The following is an 18754-nucleotide window of genomic DNA, read 5'->3' as shown; positions in this document are numbered from 1 at the left end:
CTTTCTATGATAATTTTAACCGTTTTGGATGAAACTCGACATATGGGGGTTTTCGAACATGCTGATTACGAATAACATATTTATTTTTACCTGGGTCTTATAGTTTGTGGGATACGCCCTTTGTATGATACTTAAAACCCAAACACTCGTAAACGGAGCAACATATTGAGGTGCTGTTTGCACATTTATTAATTGGTCATCAGGTACCACAAGTTCCAAAATAATGACCATCGAGGTCAAAGGTCAAAATACTCAAAGCCTAATAACTCAAAAACGGAGCCACATATTGAGATGCTGTTTCCACATTTAGTAATCGGCCACCAGCTACTACAAGTTCCAAAATAATGATCATCGAGGTCAAAGGTCAACATACTTAAAAGCTAATAATTCGAAAACGGAGCCACATATTGAGGTAGTGTTTCCACATTTAGCAATTGGTCATTAACTACTACAAGTTCCAAAAATAATGACCATCGAGGTCAAAGGTCAAAATACTTAAAACCTATTAACTCGGAAACGGATCCACATATTGAGGTGGTGTTTCCACATTTAGTAATTCGTCATCAACTACTACAAGTTCCAAAATAATGACCATCGTGGTCAAAGGTCAAAATACTTAAAACCTAATGACTCGAAAATGGATTCACATATTGAGATGGTGTTTCCAAATCTAGTAATAGGTCATCAACTAGTACATGTTAAAAACGTACTGACTTTCGAGTTCAAAGGTCAAATATTTAAGCCTTAATAACTCGTAAACGGAGCCAGCAAGATATTTCTGTGACCTATTCAATTTTTTGTTCTAAGCAGAAAAAGTGAAGAATGAATAAATTTTAGTGACTTATTTGCTATTGTACTAACGAGAAAAAAATCAAAACAACGCCATTTTTAACTAGCTCATAATTTCTGTACATTTTTGGGTTATTCAAAATAAACGAAAAAATAATTTGGATGGACTAACGAAAAAGAAAGCAAAGATATGCCATTTTAGCTAGCTGAGAATTTAAAGAAACAAAGGGAACCTACTCAATTTTCTATCAACGAGAAATGCCATTTCAACTACTTCAGAATTTATGTGCCTTTTTGTGCTAAGGTCTGTTTTAACTCTTCTTGACTAATTAAATAAACGAAGGAATATTGTACCAATGAGAAATGCCATTTTTTCTAGACCATGTTATAATATTTAAACAAACGAACAGGTGAATTTGAGTGACCTATTCAATTTTGCACCAATGAAAAATAACGGCGTATTTTAAATCACTTTGTACTATTTAAACAAACAATCGGATAAATTTAACCGGCTCAGAAGTGTATTATTTAAACAAAGGAAGTCCTCTTGAGTGAGATTTCCAATTTTGTAGCAAGAAGGACTATTTTCTAACTAACTCAGAATTTCATTTCATTTTGTAATACTCAAATTTGGATGGAGTGTTTAGTTTTGTTCGAACCAGAAAAAATTGATTGGATTATTTCCTTATGTACCAACTGGAAAAATTGAAGGGCCATTAATCAAATAAATGAAGGAATAAATTTGGGGTAGAATATTTAGTTTTGTACCTAGCAAAATAAGAAAAAGAAGTGAAGAACAAATAAAATTTGGATGGACTTTTTTCTTATGTACCAACAAAAAAATGAAGCACCAGCGACAAAAAAGAAACCGAAGGAGGAATAAATTTGGGTGACCTATTCAGTTTGTACTAAGTAGAAAAAATGAAGAAGGATCAGCATTCTATACTTTTTTCTGCCATTTATTGGGGGTGTTCTATTTCTTTTTGTGCCAACGAGACCATTTTTAACCGACTTAGAATTTGTACCAAACAGAAAAGAGCTACACAAATAAACAAAGCAATCAATTTTTAACTAGCTCAGAATTTCTAGACCATGTTGTACTATTTAAACAAGTGAAGAACGAATAAAATTTGGATGGACTATTTTTTCATGTACCAACAAAAAATGGAGCACCAACGACAAAAAAGAAACCGAAGGAGGAATAAATTTGGGTGACCTATTCAGTTTGTACTAAGCAGAATCAGCATTCTATACTTTTTTTCTGCCACTTATTGGGGGTGTCCTATTTCTTTTTGTGCCAACGAGACCATTTTTAACCGACTTAGAATTTCTACCAAACAGAAAAGAGCTACGCAAATAAACAAAGCAATCAATTTTTAACTAGCTTAGAATTTCTAGACCATGTTGTACTATTTAAACAAACGAAGAGATAAATGTGTGTGACCTATTCACTTTTGTACCAAGCAAAATAAGAAAAAGAAGTGAAGAACGAATAAAATTTGGATGGACTATTTTTTCATGTACCAACAAAAAAATGGAGCACCAACGACAAAAAAGAAACCGAAGGAGGAATAAATTTGGGTGACCTAATCAGTTTTGTACTAAGCAGAAAAAAGCGAAGAAGGATCAGCATTCTATACTTTTTTCTGCCATTTATTGGGGGTGTCCTATTTCTTTTTGTGCCAACGAGACCATTTTTAACCGACTTAGAATTTGTACCAAACAGAAAAGAGCTACACAAATAAACAAAGCAATCAATTTTTAACTAGCTTAGAATTTCTAGACCATGTTGTACTATTTAAACAAACGAAGAGATAAATGTGTGTGACCTATTCACTTTTGTACCAAGCAAAATAAGAAAAAGAAGTGAAGAACGAATAAAATTTGGATGGACTATTTTTTCATGTACCAACAAAAAAATGGAGCACCAACGACAAAAAAGAAACCGAAGGAGGAATAAATTTGGGTGACCTAATCAGTTTTGTACTAAGCAGAAAAAAGCGAAGAAGGTAAAATTTGAATAGCTCAGTATTTATGTACATTTTTGTACTACTAAAATAAACGAAGGAATAAATTTGGGTGTTCTACAGAAGAAAACGGGGAAGGGCCATTTTATATAATTTTGTAGTACTCAAAATATACAAAGATATAAATTTGTGTGACCCATTCAGTTTTGTACTAAGCGGAAAATTTGTTGGCTTTTTAGAAAGACCATTTTATATTTTTGTGCTCTACAAATAAACAGAGGAAAAGCAAAGAGAGACAATTTTTAACTAGCTTAGAATTTATGTGCCTTTTGTAACTAAGAAACAAATTTGAAGGAGGTTCATTTTAACTAATCCTGCTGCGAGTAGATCAATTAGTACATAGTAAAAAAAAATAAAACAATATGGCATTATTGCGACTTTCATTTTCGAATACATACGGATTAAGCCACTATGGCAAAAAAATATACTACTCTCTCCTTATGATTATTTGGAGCAGACTTAAGAGGACCAAACATTAGAAACCCGCTAGTAGGGCGTCGATTCAGTAAACTCGTTATGCTTTAGAAAACAAAATCCATATTGGAGTATACCTTTTATACAACAAACAAACTTCTTAGCCCCACTACAGAAATTAGAAAACAAATTCTTTCTTCTACGGTCTTCGGCATGCATTTTAGACCAAGGGCAGCAAGATTAATATTAAATAACACTTCTGCTGGATAGAAATTCGATTCTCTCGTTCTTCTGCTTTATCCGGCAACTCCAATAAACATCTGTAAATATTCTTTAATGTGTAAAATTAGTTCTAAACAGTCTTGTATTGGATCCACTCATCATATAGTAGTTAAAGATAATTGCTTCCCATCTCGTAATACCCTGTAAACGCTTGTGTGGACAATGAAGAAAATCAATTAGATAGTTGTAAATTTTAATGGAAGAATTACCTGTATTCTATCTAAGACAATCTACACCCACGGAATCATCGTTATTACAAATAGTGTTAATAGGCATGTTTTCCCACCCCAAAATTAAAATAGAAGTTCTGAAATTTTTCTATTGACACATCCTAGTACTTCTTAGTTATATATCCCAAATACTGTACATCTCTTGCCCATTTAATTTAGCCTTAAATCTGAGAAATTGGATCGTATAAATGTGTTCGCCACTAACTCTCTTAGAGATCATTATTGCTGGTAGATTACAATACACCTTTAAAACCTACTCTCTTTCGAAAAATAAACTGCACTATTACAGACTATTATAAGTACAGTGCAATACCGCTATTAATTGGAAATTCTTACACAATGTATCGTTCTTGTTATTGAAGTCTACTCCAACTAAGCATAAGGAGAAAGTAGTATTTTTGCCATAATGGATTATTCTGTATGTATAGCTTTATTGTGAGAAAAAACATTTGTTATTCATTTTCACCAAGTTTCCAAATACCGCAAGGTCCAACAGATAGGTATCAGGAGATACCGCAAAAAGGCCAGTTTTACCACATCATGTAAAGCAACCAAGTAAATCTGCAATCTGGATACTTGGCCTGAACTCGCACACATGATTCCAAAACTTTAATAACTCATCCAAAGTGTCCTGCGTTCCCCCATAGCGAAAGAAAGCTGTCACAGTATAACTATTACCCTTAGTTTTCATGGCAAAAAAGGTAGCTGATTGGAAAAGAGAACTGTGTGCGGTTAAACGAGTAACCAACGACAAAAAGTCTATCTTAATATCTACCTGCGATAAATGCTTAACAAATTCTATCATATACCATTTGTTATAGCGACTATTAAACAAATATCTATCCATCAAATAATTGTCTACCACATCGTTATAGTGGGCATTGTGCTCAACAAAACATGGCTTTATACCATTATCCAATCGAAAATATCTAACTGTAGACCTAGAATAAGCAGAGCAACCATTACGTTGTACCACAGGGAAATGAAAAACTTCGGCCATTGTAATGCACACAACCAAGTATGTGTTATGGTTTTAGTCGTTAATACAAAATAAAGAAGCCAACAAATTTCTGCTTGGTACAAAACCAAATATTCTACACCTTCTCGGTAGTACTAAATAGTACAAAAATACTTAAATTGATACAATGGTACAACACTAAATTCCCAGCTGGTACAAAATAAAATATTCCATTCAATTTTTTTTGCCCGGTACAAAACTAAATTCCGTACATATGCCACTCAAATTCATTTATTCTTCCTTTTGACCTCTAAAATAATAATAATAATGATTTAAAATTTAATTTTCCATTTTTATCACTCTCTCCTTATCTCTACTTAATTAAAAACTATCGTTTCTACTAATACTGTATTTACCCATATGGAACTGTCTCAAAATTATCTATTCGTTTTCTTTTACTTGATGTAACCTCATAAATTCTAAGATGTGGATAATTTCCAAGTAAATTTGCCGGATAAAGCAGAAGAACGAAAGAATCGAATTTCTATCCAGCAGAAGTGTTATTTAATATTAATCTTGCTGCCCTTGGTCTAAAATGCATGCCGAAGACCGTAGAAGAAAGAATTTGTTTTCTAATTGCTGGAGTGGGGCTAAGAAGCTTGTTTGTTGTATAAAAGGTATACTCCAATATGGATTTTGTTTTCTAAAGCATAACGAGTTTACTGAATCGACGCCCTACTAGCGGGTTTCTAATGTTTGGTCCTCTTAAGTCTGCTCCAAATAATCATAAGGAGAGAGTAGTATATTTTTTGCCATAGTGGCTTAATCCGTATGTATTCGAAAATGGAAGTCGCAATAATACCATATTGTTTTATTTTTTTTACTATGTACTAATTGATCTACTCGCAGCAGGATTAGTTAAAATGAACCTCCTTCAAATTTGTTTCTTAGTTACAAAAGGCACATAAATTCTAAGCTAGTTAAAAATTGTCTCTCTTTGCTTTTCCTCTGTTTATTTGTAGAGCACAAAAAGATAAAATGGTCTTTCTAAAAAACCAACAAATTTTCTGCTTAGTACAAAACTGAATGGGTCACACAAATTTATATCTTTGTATATTTTGAGTACTACAAAATTATATAAAATGGCCCTTCCCCGTTTTCTTCTGTAGAACACCCAAATTTATTCCTTCGTTTATTTTAGTAGTACAAAAATGTACATAAATACTGAGCTATTCAAATTTAACCTTCTTCGCTTTTTTCTGCTTAGTACAAAACTGATTAGGTCACGGTTTCTTTTTTGTCGTTGGTGCTCCATTTTTTTGTTGGTACATGAAAAAATAATCCATTCAAATTTTATTCGTTCTTCAATTCTTTTCCTTATTTTGCTTGGTACAAAAGTGAATAGGTCACACACATTTATCTCTTCGTTTGTTTAAATAGTACAACATGGTCTAGAAATTCTAAGCTAGTTAAAAATTGATTGCTTTGTTTATTTGTGTAGCTCTTTTCTGTTTGGTACAAATTCTAAGTCGGTTAAAAATGGTCTCGTTGGCACAAAAAGAAATAGGACACCCCCAATAAATGGCAGAAAAAAGTATAGAATGCTGATCCTTCATCATTTTTTTCTGCTTAGTACAAACTGAATAGGTCACCCAAATTTATTCCTCCTTCGGTTTCTTTTTTGTCGCTGGTGCTCCATTTTTTTTGTTGGTACATAAGAAAATAGTCCATCCAAATTTTATTCCTTCTTCACTTCTTTTTCTTATTTTGCTAGGTACAAAACTAAATATTCTACCCCAAATTTATTTCTTCATTTATTTGATTAATGGCCCTTCAATTTTTCCAGTTGGTACATAAGGAAATAATCCAATCAAATTTTTCTGGTTCGAACAAAACTAACCACTCAATCCAAATTTGAGTATTGCAAAATGAAATAAAATTCTGAGTTAGTTAGAAAATAGTTCTTCTTGCTACAAAATTGGAAATCTCACTCAAGAGACCTTCGTTTGTTTAAATAGTACACTTCTGAGCCGGTTAAATTTATCCGATTGTTTGTTTATTTAAATAGTAAAAAGTGATTTAAAATACGACGTAATTTCTCATTGGTGCAAAATTGAATAGGTCACTCAAATTCACCCCTTCGTTTCTTTAAATATTAGAACATGATATAGGCATTTCTCATTGGTACAATATTCCTTCGTTTATTTAATTAGTCAAGAAGAGTTTAAACAGACCTTAGAACAAAAAGGCACATAAATTCTGAGGTAGATGAAATGGCATTTCTCGTTGATAGAAAATTGAGTAGGTTCCCTTTGTTTCTTTAAATTCTCAGCTAGCTAAAATGGCATATCTTTGCTTTCTTTTTCGTTAGTCCATCCAAATTATTTTTTTCGTTTATTTTGAATAACCCAAAAATGTACAGAAATTATGAGCTAGTTAAAAATGGCGTTGTTTTGATTTTTTTCTCGTTAGTACAATAGCAAATAAGTCACTAAGATTTATTCATTCTTCACTTTTTCTGCTTGGAACAAAAAATTGAATAGGTCACAGAAATCTCTTGCTGGCTCGGTTTACGAGTTATTAAGGCTTAAATATTTGACCTTTGAACTCGAAAGTCAGTACGTTTTTAACATGTACTAGTTGATGACCTATTACTAGATTTGGAAACACCATCTCAATATGTGAATCCATTTTCGAGTCATTAGGTTTTAAGTATTTTGACCTTTGACCACGATGGTCATTATTTTGGAACTTGTAGTAGTTGATGACCAATTACTAAATGCTGAAACAGCACCTCAATATGTGGCTTCGTTTTCGAGTTATTAGCTTTTAAGTATTTTGACCTTTGTCTTCGATGGTCATTATTTTGGAACTTGTGGTACCTGATGACCAATTACTAAATGTGCAAACAGCACCTGAGTATGTAGATCCATTTTCGAGTTATTAGGTTTTAAGTATGTTGACCTTTGAACTCGGTGGTCATTATTTTGGGACATGTGGTACCTGATGACTAATTACTAAATGTGAAAACTCCACCTCAATATGTGGCTCCGTTTTCGAGTTATTAGCTCTTAAGTATGATGACCTTTGACCTTGATGATCATTATTTTGGAACTTGTAGTATTTGATGACCAATTACTAAATGTGGAAACAGCACCTCAATATGTGGATCCATTTTCGAGTTCTTAGGTTTTAAGTAAGTTGGCCTTTGACCTTCGATGGTCATTATTTTGGAACTTGTGGTACGTGATGACCAATTACTAGATTTGGAAACACCATCTCAATATGTAGATCCGTTTTCGAGTTTTTAGGTTTTAAGTATGTTGACCTTTGACCTCGATGGTCATTATTATGGAACTTGCAGTAGTTGATGGCCGATTACTAAATGTGGAAACAGCACCTCAATATTTTGCTCAGTTTTCGAGTTCTTAGGTTTTAAGTAAGTTGGCCTTTGACCTTCGTTGGCCATTATTTTGGAACTTGTAGTACCTGATGACCAATTACTAGATTTGGAAACACCATCTCAATATGTAGATCCATTTTCGAGTTATTAGGTTTTAAGTATGTTGACCTTTGACCTCGATGGTCGTTATTTTGGAACTTGTAGTACCTGATGAATAATTACCAAATGTGGAAACACCACCTCAATATGTGGATCCGTTTTCGAGTTATTAGGTTTTAAGTATTTTGACCTTTGACCTCGATGATCATTATTTTTGGAACTTGTAGTAGTTGATGATCAATTACTAAATGTGGAAACAGCACCTTAATATGTGGCTCCGTTTTCGAGTTATCAGGTTTTAAGTACTTTGACCTTTGACCTCGATGGCCACTATTTTGGAACTTGTAGTAGTTGATGACGTCTTGCTAAATGTGGAAACAGAACCTCGATATGTTGTTTCGTTTACGAGTAATTGGGTTTTAAGTGTCATACAAAGGGCGTATCCCACATAAACTATAAGACTCAAGTAAAAATAAATATGATATTCGTAATCAGCATGTCCGAAAACCCCCATATGCCGAGTTTCATCCAAATCGATTAAAATTGTCATAGAAAGGGCGTATCCCACATAAACTATAAGACCCAGGTAAAAATAAGTATGATATTTGTAATCAGCATGTCCGAAAACCCCCATATACCGAGTTTCATCCAAATCGGTTAAAATTGTCATAGGAAGGGCGTATGCCACATAAAGTATAGGACTCAGGTAAAAATAAGTATGATATTCGTACTCAGCATGGCCGAAAACCCTCATATACCGAGTTTCATCCAAATCGGTCAAAATTGTCATAGAAAGGGCGTATGCCACATAAACTATAGGACTCAGGTAAAAATAAGTATAATATTCGTACTCAGCATGGTCGAAAACCCCCATATGCCGAGTTTCATCCAAATCGGTTCAAAGAGCGTATCGAATCGCTATGTTACATAGGTATTCATTGTCTTAAAGTAGGGGTTGAAAAAAATCTTATGTAATTTCTGCTATGGTAAAATAGGGGTTGAAAAAGTAATCATAAAAGAGAACGAATACACCCCTTAAAATGTACTCATTGGTCTGCTGTGTGTTCGTAGTCTCAGTGTAATTTCTGCTTTGTTCAATTAGGGGTGGAGAAAATGAATACACCCTCTGTGCTATGTCCGCTATGTTTCGTAGTCTCTGTTATGGTAAAATGAGGGTTGGAAAATAAGCCGTATTAGATCTGCTATGTAATCTGTGCTATGTTATAATAGGGGGTTGGAAAATATGCTCATAAAAGGGAATGAATACACCCCTAAAATGGAGGTTGTTGTGTTTATTATCTGCTCTGCTCTGTGTTCGTAACTTGAAAACGAATACACCCTGCTATGTGTTCGTAGGGGTTGGAAAATATGTTCATAAAAGAGAACGAGTCCCCCCTAAAATGGAGATTGTTGTGTGTTACGTAGTCTTATGCTCTGCTGTGTGTTCATAGTCTCAGTGTAATTTCTGCTATGTTAAACTAGGGGTTGGAAAATAAGCCATACTCTTGTATTAGCTCTTCTATGTGTTCGTAGTCTTATGTCATTTCTGCTATGTTAAAATAAGGGTTGAAAAATATGCTCATAAAAGAGAACGAGTACACCCTTGTTATGTTACGTACTCTTATGTGTTATCTGTTCTGCTGTGTGTTACGTAGTGTTATGTGTTATCTGCTCTTCTATGTGTTCGTAATCTTATGTGTTATCTCCTATGTTAAAATAGGTGTTGAAAAATATGCTCATAAAAGGGAACGAGTACACCCTTATTATGTTACGTATTTTTATCTGTTATCTGATCTGCTGTGTGTTACGTACTCTTATGTGTTATCTGCTCTTCTATGTGTTCGTAGGGGTTGGAAAAGTGATCATAAAAGAGAATGAATACACCCCCTAAAAAGTGCTCATAAAAGAGAATGAGTACACCCTCTAAAAAGTGCTCATAAAAGTTAACAAATTCACCCCTAACATGGAGGTCGTAAAAGATCATGGGTGGACGAGGCGTGGGTCATAGCGTATCGTGAGACAGTGGAAAATTGAGTCCTTGATCTCAGGAGACCCTGGAAAAAAAGCGATTTTTCAGCTACCGGGTGTCAAGTGCCGCCACCCTAGTCAGCACTCATTCATGAAGTCAGTACATCCTTTGTGATCTGAGACAGAACTTCGGACTCTACTACACCCTGTGTGAAGTGGAAGGCAATAGGCTGTCTCCATCCAATTCTCAGCCTCTTAATCATGAATAGAAGAGCATGATTGGCTATATGGTTTGTACGGCCTAAGTACCCAAGTCCTCATATCCAATGATTCTATTTGAAGATGAATCATATTGAATATGTTGTGTAATAGACATTTCGTCAACCATTAGAACACACATACGAACCAATTCGCACTTTTCTTTAAGAGGATGAAAAAGTGTATTGAAAACAGACTTGTTAATACCGGGATGAAAGGAGAAGGAGTTCAGTAGTTTAGTAAAAATTTTTCTTCTTCGGAGGGCAAATATGGAACCTAGAATGGTATACCTTTTGGGTGATATTTTATACAAGGAAAGGGTTAACAACTTTTCGTCAAAAGTCTGTCTTCGACTCTTTGCGCGCAACTTAGAACAACGAATGTGTCCTGCTTGAAAAGTTGCAGAAGCCAGGGACATCCACTTTGCAAGAGTTTGTACCACCTCCATTGATTCATTATCTGCATCCTGCAACTCTTTCAAAATTGATGTGCTTTTCCTGTACTTCCTTTTCATATGATATAAAGATTTCTTATTTTTCCTAATATTTTCGTAGAGTTTGTTTTGTTTGAGAGTTAACTGAGACTTCCTTGTCCCACCACTAGTAGCCAAAATTGATTTTCTTTTACTAGCAGGCATGGATAAAGCATTATCTCCTTCATGCGAAGGAGTTAACACTTGACATTCCTTATAACGGTGATCCGAAATCGAAGACAAAGGTTGAAAATTGACATCTGAAGAAGTGGAAGGATCAGAAGGATGAAGTTCAATGGAGCATGTAGGTCGTTGGTGAAACAAAGAACTCTTGGACTTCGAGGTAACATGAGGACTAGACTGGAGTAAGGAATGAACACAGTAGTTGTGATCAAGAAAAACAACAGAAAAGTCTGCTTCTGAAGAACAACTAGACTGCTTTTCTACTTCTCACTTGATGGAAGGCTGTACTCATTGGAGCATGCAGAGCTGGTTGGTTCTGCAACATTATCACTTCGGCATACAGTATCTACCATCGGTAGAGCACCACTAATGAGACAGTTTCTACTTGGAGATTTAAACTTTGTGTCATCGAAGTGATTTGCACACATGTATGCGTTTTTTACAACCTTTCCTATCCATCGAGGATTCTTCTTAGCTTTTATCCATTTTTGACACCTGTCAAAATAAAGAAGCAACAAAAATATGGTAAGTGGTTAAAGCGTCACGTTAACTGGCTTATTACAGATACTTTTGTTACTTGTAATATCATTAGAATATCGGAATATGAAACAAGCCAAAACTTGTTATTATTACTTTAACTTATCACACAAAATGTACCCTGCGTAACTGTTCCAAATTATAAGATTATTAATCTACTTTTGACTCCCTTTGTTGATCTGAGTACCCAAAGCAAATAATTAAATACATCAATCTCCATTCAAATTGATATATACGAGATCCGTCTCATAAATATTCAGATAATCCAAACACGTCAGTTACAAACATGTAACTATGTCAAAGGGACGTGCGCTTGTTGGTGGAAGTTTCAAATTTCAGCTATTCTCTCTTCATGTTATCAAGATACGGACAGATGACAAGCTCACCAAATACACCAGCCAAAATTTAGACCTAACTTACTTTCAAGTAAGTTTCACATTTTCTGCCCCATTCAAGAGAATCATACTCGACAAAACATTTTTTCCACTACTAGGAATAACTGGTACAGAGGCCTCCGCATATATCATCACTTTTCTTCGGAAAAGTTAATAGATCTAAAGTTATAACAAGGTTGTCAAAAGTATCACGGACTAGTGAACAAAAACAGGGCTCCCGGAATATAGAAGCCCGATAGTAAACGAATGTTGGCACATATAATATTAGACAACTACATAATATTTAATTTCAAAGTAACGATTAGCATTACCAGTACTATAATGACAAAAAATTATGGGTATGATTTGTTTATACTTATATTATGAAAAAGAAATTAATTACAATGACCACTACTGGCTTCAAATATTTAGTACGAAAATTCTTATTAATCCCGCAAAAAAAGTCGAAAACGAATTTGCACGTGAAACATTTTACTCACAATGTAATCGAAGTCGCGTAACAATTGAGGTCAACAAGATAGAAGTCAATCAGAAGCGTCATGGTGGCAATAAGAAGTGGAGAATTCCCTTACAAAAGGAGCACAAAATCCCAATTTAACCATCTTGTAACTCGTCTTCTTCAGAAATCAATCGTAGTGAAGATAGCATACAATTTAATGTCCTACGAATATACTCTGAAGCTAAGAGACAGTGATGATAGTCACAGAAATATTGAAGCGAAGAATGTGAAAGTGGGAACAAACTGGATCACCTCAAGAAAATCCATGCACACAGCGCTTGTCCACTACAAACATCACTTGGCGGGAGGTAGATTTGAGCCAGGAACCCCACATGCCAGTAATGAGCGCTCTACCATTGCCACCAAAGCTCCATATATTTAATATGTACTTGCAGCAGATAGTCTTAGCAGGTTACGTACGATATGGGAACACAAAACCACTTTTCAGCTTCAAATATCAATCATTTCTAATTTTGCTTAATATATAGCAATAAGATACACAACAAACGCAAACGTAACTTAAGATTTAGCTTGTTGAAGTTTAGCGCCCAATCAGCAGCAAGGCACTGTGAGACGTGGACTTACAGGTGGGATCCACAACCACAGTGAGGTCTTCAAATTTTGTAATGTTCTCTCACAGAGAATCGAATCAGGGACCACGTAACCACTAGATCAAAGGGGAGGGTAAATTAGGTAATTTCCTGTTCGCATAGTTCTTATTTGTTTGTTATACTTTGTTAATACTAGACATTGCAGAATGAGAATGCCTTTCTCTAAATTCTAATTTATAATATGTAAAAGGGTGCATCACTAAATACGAATGGTAAACTCAGATATTTTAACTTTTCAAGCTCGCAGAGATTTAAAGTGAATTCGAAAAAATCGACATAGGTTCAGGTGAGTTATTTTTCTTATCGAGGTTTATTAAACCCTGATAAACGCTACAATTTAGTCATCAATGCTTGTGTAGTGGCTACCGAGTTCCCGTGTTTGATTCCTACCTGTATCATAAAATGTATCTCCTCTATTCACTTTCATTAATCATCTGTCCCTTTAAGAGAATATTCGTGAGGTATTAAACTAATATAATATTTTCAAATACTGCATTTTCTCGGCAAAGTTAGGTTCATAGTGATTAGAAGATTGGAACTAGGAGAATTATTCCTTGACGCAGCACGGGATCATAGCAACCTGAAGAAATGATGGTTGGAAAATATAACGGAGATTTATAACTCTAAAGGTACTGGGATGTGAGTAATTTCCATTCAGTTCTGACTCAAATACATCAGTTTATCAAATCTAAATTATAAGCAAGACATTTTATTTGTCATACATATAAAGTATATGAATTTATAACCGCTGCCACAGATCCGTCGGCGGCCTAATTGGATGCACCTTAAAATACACGCTTCAACTGCAGATCGATAAGTAGAGCTGCTTTAAAAATTTAGAGTAGAATACAGTAGGGTAAATATTAGCTTAGCGTTACGAAAGTTAGGACTCATTTTTTAAAAAATTAATTGAGTGTAATTTCTCATCACCGTAAGCGGGTATTAGCGAATGGCTTGTATCACGGAGCAAATCTCATATAGTTAGTCTTTTAGGGAATTTGAGTAATGTTGCTCAAAAATACTGTTTATAGCTATAATGATTTTGTGCTCCTAAAGTGAACCAAATTAAGATTCTCTATTGGTACACCTATTCTTAACTTGCATTTTGAAGATGAAAGGACCTGTTTTATATTTCTGCACCTTTAAGCTTACATTTACACTAATCTTTATTCCATTCTGCCTTTCACAAACATAGCGTTATCTTTACAAAGCTCGCTCCAGCTGGTACACTCTCTTAGAAACGAGAAATTACACTCTATTAATTTTATAAAAATAGGTCAAAACGTGCCTAATCTTAAGCTAACCCATTTCTACTCCCACTGTACTTATTTCCTAACTTACTCTACCCTACCCTTCTATTATATCCTTTTAAAACGTGACTACTTATCGATGCGCAGCTGGAGCGTGTATTATAGTGTACCCAAACCGCTTAAAGCACACAGAACTGAAATCAACAAAATTTTCATAAAACTTAATAGGACTAATTTTGTGAATACTGGTTACTGACTATAACCTCACAACAACAAATATAAATCCATGTATTTAATTACAAGTATTAAACTACAACTGCTTACCTTGCAACTTCTTCGGAACTGAAAGACCCTAGTTTCTAGAAAATTGCTGGTACATCCAAAGACGCAGCATTTTCTTACTGTAAAATAGCTCCCCCTTAACATACTATCTATAGGGCGTTAACAAAGGAACGTCACCATTCGACGCTGCACGCGAGATGAAATTCTCCCGTTTTATTGCAAGAATTTTAGAGGCAATATTATTCTAAGAAGAACTTGCTCTACACTATTTTATCTGAGAGTTGTGCAGTGGTTAAAAGAACATCGAAAATGTGCTTTCGTAGTGATAGAAACTGAGATATGAATAATTTGTGAAACTAAACAAAACTTGTATTTGTGCTTCCACTAGGAGTATTATTTTAGTATTTTAAATGCGAGGTAGCCCTCTGGAGGAAAAGAAATGTTGAATCCAGTCTCCAATGGATAAAAGTGAAAAGCTGTGTAGATTTCATTTTATTAGTTCGTAGTGGATTCTCAGAATTTTGAAGAATGTATTACAATAAATTGCCGGCCATTTGTAATTTCATAGCTGCAAACTCTATGAAAGTCAGCGTTGCCAGCTCACCCTATTTTAACTTTATGGTTTACGCTCAAATTATATTTTAAAAAAATCGTATTGATATTGAAAATTATAGTTTCTTTGTGTTAGAATTTTGTTTATGTTATACAATGGAGGGTTCATTTTGTATTAATTGTGAAAAACTGCAAAGTGAACTGAATGCAAAACTAGAAGAAATTCTATCGAAAAAGTTAATAATAGACATATTATCTAAAGACATTCTGAAAAATAATGGAAAAATCTCTCAAAACGAAAATACAAGTGCATCCTGGAGTGAAATTGTAGAACGCAATATTAATGTACACCCTAATTCGCAAGAAAGCAATACACTTCAACAGGTGAAAAGAAACAATATCCCTAATTCAATGCATAATAGTGTCACCCAACCAATAACTAAAAACTCAGAAAAATTTGTTGGAAATGTTCGGCAGAAGAAAAACAATGTAAATGTAAAATCCTACAGTAAATACGAAACGCAGTTATTGGAGGACAAAGAAAAGGTCGAAACAAATAAAAGTAAACCGCGATATAATCTGAACTCACAAATGTAGTGCGTAATGTAAATAGCACACAATATCAACAGGTAGGTTCACCAGAAGGCATTAGAACTCAGAATAGATTTGTAGTGCTTGAAGATGAAATGGTCAAAAAACATTTTAAAAGCAGTACGTCGCAGGACAGGGAAAGTATTCCGAAATTTTTTCAAGATGGTGAAACCCATCACAAGCTGAGAACAAAATTAGACGTGACTCGACAGAACAACAGAAGAAATAGGAATGCTGAATGAAGTAATAGACAGGAAAGTGACCTGAGAAAAGTAGTTATATTATCAGATAGCCAAGGTCGTGGGTTAAGTACACTTATGAACAACAAACTAAATAAAATAAGAACAGTTAACTTTGTTAAGTCAGGAGCTCGATCTGAGCAAGTGTTGAAAGACTGCGTACAAGAAACAGAAAAACTCACAAAACAGGATTATGTGTTAATAATCACTGGAACTAATGATGTATCTAAAAATGAAGCAAATAGTGTAATAGCAGCTTATGAAAGTGTGTTAGATAAATTAGGTAATACCAATGTTCTGGTTTGTACAGTCCCTCACCGGTACGACTTAATTGATAAATCTTGAGTCAATTTAGAAGTGACGAAAACCAATCAGGAAATTATGTAACAAGTATACTAATGTACATATTGTCTATCTTGGGTCTCTCGACCGAACGCACCATACTCAGCACGGTCTACATTTAAGCCGCAGAGGTAAGCTTTTCATTGTAGACACGGAAATGGGCAAACAAAATCTTTAGCCTGCAAACAGGTTACTAATAATACAAATGTAACGTCCAAATGCACAGATGCCTCTAGAGCTTTGAACACATTTCTATTCTCCAACGTACGTTTTAGTTTAGCTATGGGGAAAGGATTGCTTGAAATGCACAGTGAGGATAGCCAAATGTTATTAGTAGCAAAAAGGATTCTACACAACTTGGGGCGTACATCAGTAACACTAGTAAATCTTAATAGTGGAAAGACAGTACCCAACCAAACATGTAACTTTAAAAAAAGGAGTACAGATAGATCTACTGTGAGTTCGCAATCCATGGCTGCTTTCTTTAATGGTAACGCAGAAGGCAATGATAACGTTTCCGAACACAACAAAACAAACGCAGAAGTTATCCTCCCAATTTCTCAATGCATGACACCACAAAAGAAACATACACATTCAACGGTAGGCGCCCCGAGTAGTAGTATGCGTGTGATCAATCGACAAAGGAGATTATCCGAAAAACTAATTAATAATGATATTTTATGCGACGAGACTATAATATCGCATCTAAAGTAGTTAATGGGGGACATGTATCTAAGTTAGATGAAAATCTAATTATCAAAGAGATAACAAATGATCCACTCATCGACACAGATACCTCTTCAAGGTCAGTATGTTATCAATCAAACCAATGTAATACAGTTGAACTAAAGGTACTACATCAGAATATACAATTCATTAGAAATAAAATAGATGAACTAGACATACTAATTAGAAACGACAGTGAGCTGATGAACTCAGATGTAATTTGTATTACCGAACACTGGTTGAGGGAAAGTGGAATAGAGTATACAGTCCTACCAAATTATGTATGTGTTGGTGGATTTTTCCGGACCTTCAATAGGTGCGGTGGTGCTTTAATGTTTATGAGAAAAATATTAAAGTATCAAATAAAAAAAACAACAGCATGTATCTAAATGGGGAACAGACATTTGAGGATGCAGTAATACAAATCGAAAAATCAGGACACAGGTTTATTATAATGGTCTTGTATAGAACACCTTACAGCTTCATTCCCCGGTTCATTGAAAAACTGGAACAACTGTTAACTCTAGTTAAGAAACATAGTAAACCAATCGTTTTATGTGGCGACCTAAACATTGATTTCCTGACACCATCAAATCACCTAACATTATTATCAAACACTTTGCAATCCTTCGGCCTACAACACACTATAAACACCCCAACCCTGGGGCCGCGGTGGCTCAGTGGTAGAGCGTTCACCTCTGGTGCTTGGGTTCGATCCCAGTCCCCGCCAAGTGAACTTTGTGGTGGACAAACACCGTGTGCGTGGGTTTTCTCAGGGTGCTCCCGTTTCCTCCCACATTCTTCATTCCACCATCTCATTCATTACTCATCATCACCGTCTCCTTTAGCCTAACCGGCATAACCGTGGAACGTAAAACTCAAAGATTTCATTTCATTTCAAACACCCCAACCCGCATTACAGAAAACTCAGGATCTTGTATAGATCAAATTGTAATAGATAATGAAACTAGTTCCTTTAAAGCAAATAATCTTAACACATCACTCTTCGACCATAATGCAGTTCAAATAAACATAACACTTCAACCTTAAGATCGGAAAATTGATAGAAAAGAATGTAAATGGGCAAGAAACTTTCATGAAACGAACGTTAAGTACTTTCAATATCTTCTTAGCAAGAAAGACTGGACGGACACATTACTAGAAAACGACGTAAACAATAAATACAGACAATTCATTAATACCGTTAGGCACTATTTCGAAATAGCCTTTCCACTTATGAAGATAAAGGAATATTCTCACAAATCTAGATGCAACTGGATAACACGAGGCATAATTAATTTCTGCATGAGAAAGAAACAACTACATACAATTGTGAAAAGGACGAATAGTAGGAAATTAAAAGAATATTTTAATAAATATAGAAGTATTCTTACAGGAGTAATAAAAGAAGCAAGGAAAATGCACACATCAAATAGGATATCCAAATCTGATAACAAGAACAAAACACTATGGCAAGTAGTAAACGAAAAATCAACCGCATCAAAACAGCAAAAAATAGAAACTAAAAAAATAATACAACATGGCCAAGAAATAACCAATAAACACCATATTGCAAACCTACTTAATGAATTATTTTGCCAACGTTGCAAAAACATTCTCAAATTCTGAGTCTGAAAAGACTAACAA

The sequence above is a fragment of the Thermobia domestica genome, unplaced genomic scaffold, assembly GCF_964235325.1.
Source record: "Thermobia domestica unplaced genomic scaffold, izTheDome1.hap1.1 HAP1_SCAFFOLD_245, whole genome shotgun sequence".
In the NCBI taxonomy this organism is placed as follows: Eukaryota; Metazoa; Arthropoda; class Insecta; order Zygentoma; family Lepismatidae; genus Thermobia; species Thermobia domestica.
The sequence above is the reverse complement of the archived record's forward strand: the minus strand, read 5'-3'. Positions refer to the sequence as shown.